Source organism: Belonocnema kinseyi, chromosome 3 (genome assembly GCF_010883055.1).
Source record: "Belonocnema kinseyi isolate 2016_QV_RU_SX_M_011 chromosome 3, B_treatae_v1, whole genome shotgun sequence".
NCBI classification, from domain to species: domain Eukaryota; kingdom Metazoa; phylum Arthropoda; class Insecta; order Hymenoptera; family Cynipidae; genus Belonocnema; species Belonocnema kinseyi.
This window is the reverse complement of record NC_046659.1, coordinates 5114421-5128494: the sequence shown is the minus strand read 5'-3', so window position 1 is coordinate 5128494 and position 14074 is coordinate 5114421. Positions and strand designations below refer to the sequence as shown.

Below are 14074 nucleotides of genomic sequence, written 5' to 3'. Positions count from 1 at the left end.
CCCCCGGGGGGTCCCGAGGTCCCGCGCGATCGCATCCCCGTTGATCAGTCGTTGCTTGCCCGCCTAGCTGGTACTTAGTTTTCTTGAGAGTGTGCTATTGCTTCCCGCCGATTCGAACGCCTCCCGGAGGAGACGGAAGCCTTTCGCCCCGTCCAACCCCACTGATGCTTTCGACCACCTCATCGTCGTGCACCAGATCTTATTACGACCACCAGCCACTAGCCACGGAATGGCGGTCTGCGACTACAATTGTAAGTGGCAATAAATGCCGTAATGTTCTTATTGAACTATTGGTTTCATTTGCGTTCATCCCTTTCCCGGCTCTCCAAATCCCAAAATCCCACCTCGGGATTACTACCGTAATACCTGGTGCCCAACCGAAAATCCCACACTTTTCCTTTTTTTAAATGCTAAACCTGTCGAGAAAAAGAGACACATTTTAAAACTTAAATAAACTCTAGCTTCAAAGGAAACTTTACTTCGCCTCGAATCATGACTCTTATTTCGAAAAATTCGAATTTGCATGTTATTTGATCTGATGCCTCAACCTTGCCATTGAAAATATTGTTTATGTGATTTTTATGGATGATTTGCGATGATTATTTGTGCGAACTGTATTGTTGATTTTTCATCATTTATACCTAATAATTTTATGTGATTCATGACGAGATGAAATTTGTGATATGATATTTTTGGTGATATGTGACATTTTCTTGAATTTTCTTCCAAAAGTTCACCGGGTACCCTCTCGTGATGTATAAAAAAGAAAGATAACCTTAATTACACAAGAAAACAAACACGTAGTGTCTAAGAGGGAATAAAACCAAAATACGAAATAAAAGGTACCCAATGATAATATTCCCACCAAGAATCAAAAATGTGGGAACCTATTACGGAAACCTAGTATAGGATGACACATTATTTAAAAACCGAACAACCGCCAAACACGATGAAACGATTAAACGCGCTAAAAGGCAAATACGCAAACACGCCAAGGTCACGCGACACATTTCTTAAACAAAGCATCGTACAACGAAAATGAACACATTTTCGTACTCCGGGATAATAAAATGATTAATTTAAATTCTAATTAAAATTCTGCAAATAAAGAACCGGCTAATAATTCTAACAAGAGTTTGTGAACTCTTGTTAGAATTATTAGCCGGTTTTTGATTTTTATTTCCGTGGTTTAGTTTTTGGGAATTTTATTTATTATAATTTTCTGAATTATTTCTCGCTTTTTCTGTTGGGAATTCGATCATTGGGCTGTTTTGACTTTCAGTTGAGCCTATTGTCATTTGGTTAAACGCTGGTAACATTTGGTTGTAAGGATTGAATGGGTATCTTGGTCTATTGTTTGTGAATCTGGGTTGGAAGTTTGGTTGAAATCTAGGTTGGAAATTTCATTGAAAACCAGGTGGGAATCTAGGTCTGAAATTAGGTCTGTAATTTTGTTGGTATTGGTTTGGGAAAGGAAGAAATAGAAATCTGAATGGTGAAAATGGAAATAGATTTCTATATTGTTTTTTACTCTGATTATTTTGTTTTCCGTTTTGGTTATCCTTTTCACAATTTTTATTTTCCCTTAAATCTTTATTATTATCCAGATTGTTTTTGTCCCCGGTACCATTATTACGCTTTTTTCCTCAATTTTTGGTTCTGTTATTTGTAACGCGAGGAATAATAGAGGTAATTCAAATTGTTATCATTGCGGTCTAGTAGGTCATTTTAAAAGAGAATGTCCATACTACAGTTACAACCAGGGAAACTGGAAGGGCGGTATTAGAACAAAAAAAAAAACAATATAACTTAATACCGAAACGCCGGAAACATTAAATTCGGAGAAAGATGAAACGACGGAGACACGTTTTCATTTGATGACAAAATTCGAAAATAAATTATTTCGAATTTTGGTTGATACAGGTGCCACACATTCGTACGCTGGCAAGGAATTACTAGGAAAAATTCGGAATTCCAGTTATTCAATTTTTAAACCCGTCTCGCGAAAATTATTGGTTGCGAACGGTGAAACGGTTGATATAATTGGGCAAGTGGTAATCCAAATTAAAATCGGTAAACACACAAAACTCGCTATATTCAGGTTAGTCCCAAAGTTAAACTCCGTAGGCATTTTAGGTACGGACATGATGAAAAACCTACGGATAACCCTCGATTATGACTCAGAAACTTGGTGGCTACCAGGGAGTCCTCCCACCCGCTATCCTGTGGAAACTCATTTAAACGCACTACCCATCCCAATAACCGAGGTTAAAACCGAAAATAAACCTGACACCGTAGGGAAAGAAAATAAGGAAACTAAAAAGACTGATATTACGGATAAAACATTTTCGGAAAATAAAGAGATTAAGAATAATAATAATAATAAAGCGAAATTTGGAGGTAGTATTAACCTCAAAAGTACTAGAGAATTTAACAAAAATATTCCGAAAGTCAAAGATAGCGAAATCCCCCTAGTACCTATCAGCTCCAACCAATCCCAAAAAACCAAAAATGCCTAAAACCCAGTAACAAATCATACAAAAGATATTCCTAGCCTAATAAGTATCCCCACGAGGAACAAATTCCAACCCCTCGAGAGCATCCCCATATACGACCCTAGCGAGGACTCAAGCACAAAAGACTCAATTAATTTAGGCAATCCTAGAAATAGGAAAAAAGTTATGAAAAATAATTCAGGAAAAATTTATTATAATAGCAAATACGAGAACGGATATAAAAATAGCGATTGTAATCTTTGGAAAAATAAAAAAGTTACAAATCGGAAAGAATCAAAAACCGAATTTCAAAAAGCCAATGAGATATTAGAAAGCGATAATAGAAATTAATGTGTTTTTTTTTTAAATAAGGCGATTAAGTTAAATAATATTACGGATAGCTTAGGAAAAATCTACGAACAAGATAATGATTCAGTTGAAATTTGTGAAGGCATTTTTGAGCTTAACGAAAGCTAACAATCACAATTAGAAAAATTTATTGAAAATAAAATTAAAATCGATTCGGGAAAAGAACACAGAGCAACTCATCTCACGAAACACAAAATTGATGTTCAAGGCCACGTTCCCATTAAACAGTGATATTACTACGTGAGCCCCAAAATAAAAGAAATAATTTACGAAACAGTAGACATATTATTAGAACAGGACATAATAGAACCCTCTTGTTCCGATTGGTAAAATCCTATTGTTATGATCAAAAAACCTGGAAAAGATTATAGATTCTGTTTAGATTTTAGGAAAGTAAATAACATCACAAAAAAAGACCTATACCCAATTCCACTCATGACAGAAATATTGGACACTTTAAGATCAGCAAAATTCATTTCAAACTAGCTTATTTACAAATTCCATTAGAAGAGAGTTCAAAACCTATAACAGCATTCACAGTACCTGGAAAGGGCATGTGTCAATTTAAAAGGATGTCATTTGGTTTAACAAATGCTCCAGCCACTTTTCAGTGACTGATGGATAAAATCATAACCCCAGATTTAAAGCCAAACTTTTAAAACCATTTAAAATACTTGAACATTGTACTAGATTAAATAAATGATGCAAATCTAACGATCAGTCCAGACAAATGTGAATTCGGTTGCTCAGAAATCAAATATTTAGACTTTAAAGTTAACGATAAAGGATTGCAAATAGATGAAAAAATTCAACCAATATTAGAATTCCCTAAACCTAAAAATATTAAACAATTACAGCGCATAATAGGGATTGCAAGTTGGTATGGAAAATTTAACCCACACTTTTCCGAAACAATAGAACCGATGAACAGATTACTTAAAAAAGATAAACAATGGGATTGGGGATTAGAAGATGAGGCTTTCCAAAAAATTAAAGACCTTTTAACATCAGCACCCATATTGACATGTCCAGATCTTACACAACCCTTTCAACTCGAAATCGACGCGAGTAACACAGGGTTGGGAGCCGTACTCACGCAAACGATTGACGGTATGAATTATGCAATAGCATACGCGAGCAGAAGCCTAAACGGGTAGAATCTCGACACTCAACATCTGAAAAAGAAAGCCTGGCGGTAGTTTGGGCTACCCGAAAATTTAGGCCATATCTAGAAGGGTATAGTTTCAAAGTAATCACGGACCACTTAGCGTTAAAGTGGCTCCTCAACCTAAACAACCCCATTGGCCGATTAGCCAGATGGGCGCTTGAACTTCTTGAATATGACTACGAAGTCATATACCGAAAAGGTAGTTCAAATCTCGTCCCTGATGCTCTTTTGAGATCAGGAAAATCAGTAAAAAAAATAGCGTTTGCGTTAGCTTGTAGCGTAGAAAAACCAAAAGCGAAAATAGCTGACATAACAGACGACTGGTACTCAACAAAAATCAGACAAGTCAAGAAAAGACCGGAAGAACACTAAAAATGGCGAATCTGAGATTCGCAACTCTATTTTTACAGAACTGACCCATTAAAACCTACTCTTTTACCAGATTTTAACCCATGGAAACTCGTCGTACCTAAAAAATTACGAACACAGGTTTTGAAAGAAAATCACGATGACATACAAGCAGGACACTTAGGCTCCGAAAAAACGCTCGCGAGAATTTCCGAGTACTACTTCTGGCCAGGCATGTATTTCGAAATAATCAAGTACGTGAAAAATTGCGAAATATGTCAAAGAACCAAACCGAGTAACCAACCAAAATTAGGGCTAATGGAAAAAAGAATCGTGGAAGAACCATGAACCATGAGTGCTGCAGATATCATAGGACCATTACCGATTACAAAAAAGAGAATAAACCAATATATCTTAGTGTTCGTAGATTTATTGACAAAATGGGTAGAAATTATTCCAATTAAAAAAACCAATGGAATAACAATAGTCAGAATTTCACAAACGTGTCATCTCACGCTGGGGAACACCGCGGATTCTCCACACCGGCAACGGCACCGAATTCGAAAATAAAACACTTAGAGAATTAACCGAAAAATTCGGAATTATGCACACTAAAACACCTAAATATTACCTCAGGGCAAACCCAACCGAGCGCTATAATGGAACAATTAAACAAATTATTGAAACCTACCTAGATAATGACCATTCCACGTGGGATGAATACATAAACAATTTGCAATTCGCGATTAATACTAGCAAAAACTCGTCAACATAATTCACCCTAGCATTCTTAAACTTAGGTCGCGAGTTAGAACCACTACAGTCCCTAAGAAAAAATTATGAAAACTATAGCGAAATAGAATTTCAAAGCGTAGATAAATAGACTGATAGACTAAAAAAACTACAAATAATAAAAGAAGAAGTTCAGACAAATTTAGACAAAGCAAACGAAAGACAAGCTAATAGTTACAATTTAAGAAGAAGACCGATAGAATTTAAAATAGGAGATAAAGTATTAAAAAAGACAACCAGACTTTTAAATAAAGCAGATAAAAAATCAGGTAAGTTATACGACCAATATGAAGGCCCATTTATTAGAAGAAAAAAGTTTCCCCAACCAAACATGAATTAAAGAACCTTAAAGTAAAAAGTATTGGAGAATGGAATATGAATGATTTCAAACTAGAAAAGGAAAAGATAGATAATAGCACTAAAACGTAGAAAAAATTAACAATTTCAAGTTAGATTATTTAGATTTTAAATAATGGCAAAAGGCAATAGATCAATAGTATTAATAATACGATACGACTCAAAACTCAAACAAAACAACTGAAATTACCGAAATTCTAAAATATCGACTCTAAGGACAAAACCGAACAGTGAGAACCTTTTCTTTCGTCCCTTTTCAGGAAACGGAATCAGCCGTAAAGTGCTACTTGTGCCAGGTCAAGATCCAGGTGCCCAAATACGAGGACCATCTGAAAACATGCCGAGCATGGGACTCGCTATTAGAACGAACAAATGGCGCCAAATAATGGGAGATCGGTTACCACCACCACATACACGTGCGTCACGCATTAAAAAATATGCAAATAACCGACGAAGCAGAGGGAGCAGAAGGAGGCATCCTTGATCAGGAACCGGAACCACCGCAACATCTAAAAATCCAAGCGGTAAATGACCTAAAATTTAAAGGAACACTCCAACACCTAAAACAAATGAATATAACGACATAGGACTAATATACAAAGGCGAAAGAGGAGAAAAGAAATCGGGAGATAAGAGAAGAAAGGGAGGGAACTTTAAGGAAGAAGGAAGGAAAGGAGAGGATCGAAATGGCAAGGAGAATCCTATAGGATTCCAAAATACCAATTACATCAGAATTACATCCAATTTTCTCATTAAATAAACACTAATACTGATCGAAGAATATTACAACCATAAATTGTGACGAATATTAAAAAATAAAAAACTCTAAACGTAAACCCACACAGTTTTGACGCCAAACAATTTTTTTAGTCTCATTTATTTTTCAGAAAAAGAAGAACCATGGAAGACAAGTGGAAAAGAAACATCGATTTACTTAACATTCCCAGCAAAATGTTTGACATATAATTATAACCAAATATTTTATTTACAAAATTTAATCAATTGATTATGCAAAAATATGTTTTTAATTATAAGTATGTTTTCTAAACTCATTTTTAATTCGTGATTCTTAAGTGTTGTTTCCATAAAAAAACTTATTCGATTGCATTTCCTCACTCCAATTGACATGTAATTTCGTACGTGTCGTACTAGGAAGGCAACGTAAAAAAATTTTATGAGTTCTGTAACTAATTTAGTACTGATTTAATATTGATTTTATTTTTCAACATACTCTCCTTTTAGGTCGATACAGCGAGTCCAACGATTTTCTAACTTTCTGATACCGTCCGAAAAGTACTCGATCGGAAGGTCTCCAAAATACGCCTCAGTTTCAGCTATGAGCTCCTCATTTGAGTAAAAACGCTTACCGGTGAGCCATCTCTTCAGGTTAGGGAACAAGTAATAGTCGCTAGGGGCCAGGTCTGGTGAATACGGTGGCTGAGGAACCAATTCGAAGCCGATTTCATGCAATTTTGCTTGTATAACTAAGCATGAATGAACAGGCACATTGTCGTGATGATAAAGCGGTCCAATAATGATGAATAGTATGCTCCGGTTATGGTTGACCTTTTTCAAGATAGTCCACGAATATTATGCCATGTGCATCCCAAAATACGGAGGCCATAACCTTTCCGACCCATTGTTGCGTTTTTGGACGCTTCGGAGCAGTTTGGCCCGGTGGAACCCACTGTTTTGCCTGTTGCGTTAATTCAGGAGCGTAGTAGTGGATCCAGGTTTCATCCATCGTTATGAATCGGCTCAAAAACTCGGTCGGCTTACGCGAAAATAATGCCAATTTCTGCTGGGAAGTTATCACACGAATTCGTTTTTGTTCCACTGTGAACAAACGCGGCACCCATCGCGCGCACAGCTTCTTCATGCCCAAAACTGAATGCACGATATTGCCCACACGTTCCAATGATATGCCTACAGCATTAGCTACCTCTCTCAATTTCACTTTGGGATCATTCAACATCATATCATGGATTTTTTCGACATTTTCTGGTGTAGTGACCTCTTTTGGGTGCCCAGATCGTTCAGCATCAACTGTGCTCATACGGCTACAACGAAACTCGGTATAACACTTATGAATCGTTCCAATCGACGGTGCAGAGTCCGGGTAATACTTGTCCAGCTTGGTCTCGGATATCGTTTTCTTGCGAAGATAGTAGTGTTTGATCAAAATTCGAAACTCAGATTTTTCCATATTAAAAAAAACTCGGAGGTTAGTCGCTTCTCAGTGCTGTAACTTGTAAATGCGTAAACATAAATGGCTGAAGTTTTGACAGGCGTCATTTGAAGGATCAAGCTCGACGAAAATGGTTCACATTAGTGAATACTAATGCCATCTCTTAGAATTTTCAGGTACTTATTAGACTGCCTAGCAGTTTAAAATTTTGGACGAAGTGTTCAAGGACAGAATCATGAATATGGTGTAATTTTTAAGTTTATCCAATAACACATCAAGTTTCCTGCTTCCTATTAGAGGGTCTACTCCGTTGTAGTGACAGATGTAGTGCTTTTGCCTTTACATCTATGGAGCTTGAACTATGAAACTCGACATCTATGAAACATAGACCAAACTGACAAATGTCCTGCAAATGTGCGTTCATGCTAAAGTGACAGACAGTCGTACAATTCCCTTTATTTACAGAGGTTTAATTAGTTTAATTTTTTCTGTAACCCTTATCTTTACCGTTGTTTATTTTTATGCCATATTAATTGAAAATATCTTTCATTGCATGTAGCGCTCCCCTGAACTCTTTTCTGTACTAGCTAATAACACTGTATAATCTGCGAATGTAAGCATTTGGATAATCTCTCCCTGTACTTTGACTCCTATGCTATTATTTTTCTTTTTTATTCTGTTAATTGCTTATTCTATATACAAGAAGAACAGCAATTATGGCATGTAATATACTTGTCTGACCCTTCCTGATATTTAGTTAGCTTCCTCATCATCAGGGCGTATCGAAAAAATTAAATATTTTGCTTTTGTTTTTAGGCAGGAATAAGACTAGATTTCTCATCGCCAAAGGTTAAAAAATGGTTATTTCTGAGCTGGGTAAGCCGTAAAAAGTGCATATTGGTTCTACATATACCTGCTTAATATAGACCCAATTTCATCGGATACGCTAAGATAACGAATTTTACTATCTCGGTAGTAAAATCACCAGAAAATTAGGGCTTCGGACAACGAGCAAAGCTCCGAATATCTAATATAGATACAGTTTTGAAACGTGGGCAAATAAAAACCTACTGAAAATAATTTCTGTAGACAAAGATACGAAAAAGTACAAAAATGATTCAACAAGAAGAAGGTTTTCGCAATACGATAAAGAAACACTGTTAAACACGTTTGCAGTTTTAATATACATTTAATATACAATTTTATAATAAATTTAAAATCTCAGTATACGAAATCGCCATTAAGAGAATGTTCAATGTTCTAATGTTTCGGCTTTATGAGATTTTCTGCGATTGAAAATTATTCAATTTATCGAAATCACCTATTTCAAAGCTATTTTCGGTTTCCTTATTATTTAAAGGAATGTTTGAAGTCACGTGATTTCTCAGTTTGAGTGTGTGGTGATAGCCTTGTCGCTTGAGAAAACCAGAGTGCGAGCAGCAGTGAATCGCGATAGATCGTTGTCCGATTTTTTCGGAGCAGTAAAGTGATTAACTCAATAAATACATTAAATCTTAGATCTTACAAAAATGTCTATATAAACGAGTAAGTGATCTGTGTTATTTCACAAAAATGGTTTTAGTCTGCCAAATATTCTATACTTGAAATAAAACTTGAACTATTCATTATTTCTAACGATTCTTCTTTGTCTATTCGTGACCTGGCAAAATTAATTATTTGTAAACATAAACATCAAACAAAATGGTCCTTAGAGCCGGATAGAAGATCGTGAAAAGCATTCAAAAGCGTCAAATTAATACAGAAAAGACCAAAGTGAGAAATTTTATTTAGTGAAAGCACAGGGACTAGGTGGAAAATGTGATGGCTTGAGGTCACATCGCAAGGATATAAGCTGATGACAAAAGCTTCGCACGTACTATAATGCAGTCTTCCTTCTCCAAACACTCTGTACTGTACTCTTTCATGCTGTCATTCTTCACTGGATCGGTCTGTCATTATTCTTCACGTGAAGGAAGAAATAACAGGTTTGCCAGCTGATATTTGGATGATTGTCAACAACTTTAATTTCAGACTTCATCGATTTCTAACCTTCTCCAGTGGTAAGATGACAACTTTAATTTACCTATAATGAGAGAGGCTCGTTCCGGCGAAGAAAATAATAATTCAGGCTGTAATATTTCAGTGATTATTTATTGAAATTTTATTAATAATTATGCTCTCGCACCCTCAAATTTGCTCGCCTTGTCAGAGCACTTTAAAACTAAAGTGATTCAGTTCTATAGGGAGAATCTTCGCGATTTATTTAATGCTTTAATTATTCAACACGATTCCTAATCAAATATAACAAGATTACACTATTTGAAATTGTCCTTAAAGGGAGAAGCTGAAGGTTTTTAAAGACATGTTTCGATAACTGATGCTATTTTATCTCCACTTGAGAGTGGTTAAGACCAGATTTGACAACAAGAGAGCTTTAATTTTAACTCATTTACAAGCCTTTATCAATCTTCCTAATGTGTCGAATAATATTCTAGAAAACTTAAAAAACTTACGCGATAAAACAAATGAGTCATTGATGGCTCTCAAAAATATTAAACGCTTAACAGAACATTGGAGTGATTTACTTGTTTTTATAATAGTTAAAAAGTTTCATATTAGTACTCTCAAGGAATGGGAGATGCATATTGGTTCTAGCACTGATTATCCGACTGATGAGCAACTGCACTCATTTTTGGAGACTCGCATACGTATTTTGGAGGCTATTAAAGCTTCAAAACCTGGTGCGAGTTCTAAACAAAAGAGTAAGGCTTCAAAAAACAATTAGGAGTTAGGAGCCACAATGCAGATTCTAGCTCAAAGTGTCTCTTTTGCAAGGAAAATCACTCTTTATTTAAATGCAACCAATTAAAAGCTCTGTCTGCGGACAGGCGTAGGGAAGTTGCTACAAATAATCATTGTCATAATTGTCTCACACCCTAAAATCGACCTCATAATTGTGTTAGTAAATTCAAATGTTACAAGTGCGGTAGGAGACATAATTCCGTGTTGCATTCCGATGATTATAATTCAAATCCCACTTTACAACCAACTAACTCTGCATTGGTTACTTCTCAATTGGCAGTTTCAGGTTCTCTCGCGTCACAATCAAATGATCCCGGCAATTCCACCGTAAAGGTGGGGGTAAATCATGTTGCGCTTAAAGAAGCAAAATATAAAGCTTCATTTAATTTTTCGAATAATCATCAAAATTTATCGTGCTCAACCTTACTCGCTACGACTGTTATTTCCTTCCAAGCCGAAAATAGAAAAGTCACAGATTTAGAGTTTTGCTGGACCAAGGACCTGAATGTTGTTTTATTACCGAGAGAGCAATGAAAAAATTAAGTCCACGCTACAAAAAAATTAAAGCAGTTGTATATGGGGTTGAAGGAGTTAATATTGGTTCTTTAAGAAAGTTAGCAGAATTAATGGCTACAGAAAAGAACTGTCCTAAAGTCCACATTAAAGCTTTAATATTATTACACCTTACATCATATGCTCCTAATTTAAGATCTAATGTGGGGAATGAAGATCAATTAAAAGAGTTAGTATTAGCAGATCCAAATCCCTTTAGGACCCATCAAGTTGATTTGATTTTAGGAGCCGATAAATATGGCTCATGTTTACTTCCTGGTCTCCAACAGGGTATATTGGGTTATCTTACTGCGCAAAGTACCGTTTTTGGTTGGATATTGTCTGGACCGGTTTCAGTCACAAATAAAATAGAAATTAACATTCCAGTTACAGCACATCAGACTATTTCAGCAGAAGTATTGCATGAAAACTTAAACAGGTTCTTTGAGTTGGAAGAAGTTCCCTTAAAAAATACTTCGACTGATGAAGAGATATTTTGTGATAAGCGTTTCGCCTCGAACACATGGACACACCTTGGACACATGGAACTTCTTCAAGAAAAAGAATTGGATAGTTTTCCAGAAACTGTGTATTTGCCTCATCATCGTATCTTAAGAGAAAGTAGTTCCACTACTAAGTTGAAGGCTGTTTTCAACGCTTCCAGTTTAACTTCCAATAATTCTTCCTTGAATTCTCATCTTCACATCGGTCGCAAGATTCTCAATGATTTGGTTTCAATCATTATGAATTGGAGATCAAATCGCTTTGTTTATGTGGCTGACATTGAAAAAATGTTTAGACAAATTCTAGTTGACCCTCGGGATTGCGACTATCAAACAATTGTCTGGATTTCTCCTGATAAAAGGTTCGTCGCTTATAGACTTTCAACCGTTATTTACGGTACTGTCTGTGCTCCTTATTTGGCTAACAAAGTGGTTAAGCAGTTAGCTTATGATGAAGGAAATAGATTTATTTTAGCGCAAACTATATTAGAAAATAATATTTACGTCGATGTTTTGTTTGGTGCAGATAGTCAGATTGAGGTTAAATAGGCGCTAGCTCAATTAGGACTGTTATTAGAAGCTGGCGGTTTCCATTTGCGAAAATGGGCCGCAAATGAACCCGAACAATTGGAAGATTGTCCCTAGGGAGAACACGAACGTACTATCGAATTTCCGTTAAAGGATGCTCAGCTAAAGCTTCTAGCTTTATTTTGGGATCTTGAGTCTGATTCATTCCTTTTTAAAGTGACTTCTTCTTTAGTCGAAAATCCAACAAAACGGATTGGTCTGTCATTAATAGCTAAGTTGTATGATCCTATGGGTTGAATAACTCCAGTCATAATACTGGCAAAAATTCTAATGCAAGAACTTTGACTGGGTAAACTCGACTGGGACGATAGAATACCTGATGATCTTAAAATTCAACGGTTAAATTATCATGGTTCTCTGGGAAAGTTAGAAGCACTTAAGGTCCCCAGATGGACACGACAACTGCAGACAAACTCTGAATTCGAGCTCCATGGCTTTTCTGAGGCTTCGTCAAAAGCTTATTCAGCTTTTGTTTACATTAGAATTCTTAGTGAAGATTTGAAGGAAGCTCATGTTTGCCTACTAATGGCTAAATATAAAGTAGTTCCTGTTAAATCTGTAACAATTCCTCGTTTGAAGTTGTGTGGAGCTGCGTTTCTAACTAAGACACTTAAGTTTGTCATGGAAACTCTGTCACTGAATAAAATACTTGTTTACTGTCACACTGATTCCGTAACAGTTTTGACTTGGCTAGGAAAACATCCTTCCAATTGGCCTGCGTTTGTCGCCAATAAAGTTTTCCTAATTCATGAGCTGGCACCTCGCGCGAAATGGCGATACATTTCTACTAAAGATAATCCAGCCGACTGCGCTACTCAGGGACTCACGCCCGAAAAATTAATAAGGCATTCCTTATGGTGGCAATGCCCACCTTGGTTAACTTTGCATTCCTCAAAATGGCCTGAATATCGCCACGCAGCCCCCTCGCAATCAAATTTAGAACAGAGGCCACTAGAGAATTATCATGTTTTGAGTGTGATCAAAAGTTCATTTGAGTTGATGCTTAAATTCTCCTCTTGGTCAAGACTGCTTCGCGTAACGGCCTATTGTAAAAGGTTTATTGATGCCTTTGTGTTCAAGCACTCAAAACTTAATAAGCCTAAACGTAAATTTTCAACCATTTCTCTTAATGCGATTGAAATCCAATAAGCTGTTATATTTTGGATTAAATTTGTCCAAGAAAATTCCTTTTCTAATGAGATAAAAGCTTTGCACGAAGAAGATAGGGTGGTTCCAAAAATCTCGCTATTAAAAAGTTTGAATCCATTTTTAGATTCCAACAATCTCTTAAGGTTAGGTGGAAGACTACGGCATGCTCCTATCAGTTTTGATGAGAAGCATCCTGTCATTTTACCGCTGCACCACATAAGTGAGCTTATCGCCACGCATGCTAACCTTCGATCTTTACACGGTGGTTAGCAATTAACTTTACATAAGCTCAGACAGCGTTACTGGATTTTAGGAGCTCGCTCTTTGGTTAAATTACTGATAAAAAGTTGCCTGAAGTACACATGTGGGAGAGCGGCTTTGTCTCAACAACTTATGGGGGACTTACCTGAATGTAGAGTAACCCCGCAACGTCCATTCATACATTCTGGTGTGGATTAAGTAGGCCCACTTAATGTTCGCTTTGCTTCCAGTCGTGACAGAAAGAATTTCAAAACTTACGTTGCGCTTTTTGTCTATTGTTGTATGCGAGCTGTCCATTTGGAACTGGTTTCTGATTATTCATCTGCCGCTTTTCTCGCCGCCTTTCAGCGATTTTCTTCAAGGCGAAGAAGACCTGTACACTTGTACAGTGATATCGTTACGACATTTCACGGCGCTGACCGGGATTTAAAAAATTGCCTTTTGAATCTTAGACTGGATGCTAACTAGCTTAATGAGTTCGCATTTCAAGGTACTTCTTGGC

General features: G+C 36.5%; 1 protein-coding gene across 5 annotated transcripts in view; it reads right to left on the bottom strand.

Annotated features, from left to right (window-relative positions):
- The window catches only part of LOC117168715 (protein DDI1 homolog 2), a 130053-nt gene that overhangs the window by 22355 nt on the left and 93624 nt on the right, over window positions 1–14074 (bottom strand). The window lies entirely within an intron of this gene.